Source organism: Mesitornis unicolor, unplaced genomic scaffold (assembly GCF_000695765.1).
Source record: "Mesitornis unicolor isolate BGI_N332 unplaced genomic scaffold, ASM69576v1 scaffold17279, whole genome shotgun sequence".
In the NCBI taxonomy this organism is placed as follows: Eukaryota; Metazoa; Chordata; class Aves; order Mesitornithiformes; family Mesitornithidae; genus Mesitornis; species Mesitornis unicolor.
The window spans coordinates 1-1778 of record NW_010205585.1 but is presented as its reverse complement, the minus strand read 5'-3'; positions in this window follow the sequence as shown (position 1 = coordinate 1778).

The following is a 1778-nucleotide window of genomic DNA, read 5'->3' as shown; positions in this document are numbered from 1 at the left end:
GCCCTCTGCTGTGGTAGCAGGCTGGTAGGCTTAGAAACACTTGTTCCCACCTTCACCTCTTCTCTCTCGAAGCAGCTCTAACTCCACAAGCCTATTGCCAAAAATATTAACTTTTATCATCTTCACAAGTAAACAGCACTATTTACATAAACTATTTTCAAGAACATGTAATGCATAAACACCACCTGTCCATTACATATGCTCACATGTTACCTAGTTTCCAGATATTCAAGATAATAAATTTTTATTACTTTCTCAGAAAGTATCTCTAAGTTTTTTGTAACATTGCCAAACTGTACTGACTCATAACTATCACCACATAATCAGCACTTCAAATCAGCATTTTACAAACAGAAACAACAACGTAGTATCAAATCTGTCACTGTTTTTTAATCCTCTGCTGGCATTATATACCAGAGATATTCAATAATATACCAGTCTAAGTTTTTTGGGTATACGCACATGAGAATAGGTGCACTATCTAAAAGTCTAGACCTTAATATGTTCTATACACCCCTGCTACTTGAAGTTCAATTTTAACAGCACTTCCTAAAAGTACATGTGCTACAGTACTATGCCATCTTCTGAGACAATGAGAGTTATTGATAAAAGAGCTCCTTTGGAGTCAGTTCACAAGAAATACTGATGTTTAGAGCAAACTTACTCTGACACATTTCACACACCTGTCCTCTATTCAGAAGTTCTCAGCTAGAACCAGGAACCCAGTTCAGGTAAGACTGACTTCACACTCTAAGGTAAACATCTCCAAACCCAGGTAACAAAAAACAATGGAAAAAGCATGTCATGTGCATCAAACTATTTTGTACTGCTAGAGCATCTTTCGTCTGTTCTTACATTATCACTAAGCAATTATATTAACCAAAGAAGCAGAGGTATATTAAGAAAGTAACTGTTTCTGGGCCCAAACATGTTTAATTACAACACTTTACAGGCAAGATACAATGACTGTTTAAAGAACTCACCAGACAAATGTTGATTAATTTTATAGGAAGTTCATAACAGGAAAAAAAATACCACAAAAAACTCCACACATCTCTAAAGATGCTGGATGTTAACACTGACATTTTAAAGGAATAAAATTGATCCTAGACCTTCTTCATTCACAATTCATTCACATTAAAAATGGCTAGAGGTCTTTCAAAAGTTAGGGAGTCACCAAGATCACAGAAACTCAATGTGATATGGCTTCAGCTACAAAACGCTTTTATTATCAGTGAAATGCATAACAATGCCTACATGTATCATGCTAGGATTCAAACTGGAAATCACTTGCAACATACAGCAATCACAGTCCAAAGCCGGATTTTGGCTCCTTCCAAACTCATTAATGTGCCCATGCCTTTTATCACCATCAACAGTCTCTCTGCAATTACAGCAGCAGGGCATACTAAGAAAAAAAAAAAACAACAAACCCATGATCCGAAATATAAAAGAAGTCCAACTAAGCATGAGAAATCCTGACTGAGCCCCACCGTAACTCTGCACAGAGAGGGCACGCCCTACCGCTCTGAACAGCGAGGCCGTGGTAACGCGCTTCGAGGAAGTGCGAGAGAAGCAGACACTGAAGCACACGCAGCTGTGATTTCGGTGCACTTTCCTTTCTCGTTCTCTCTCCTATGCCCCCCCCTCATTCCGCCGCCTCCGCGCAACACCGAGGCGTGAACGGCACCTTTCCGCAGGCCTGCGGACTCGGCGCGAGCGAGCGAGCCCGCTGGAAAGGCTCGGGCGGCCGCGACTTCCCTTTACCCGCCCGCAAC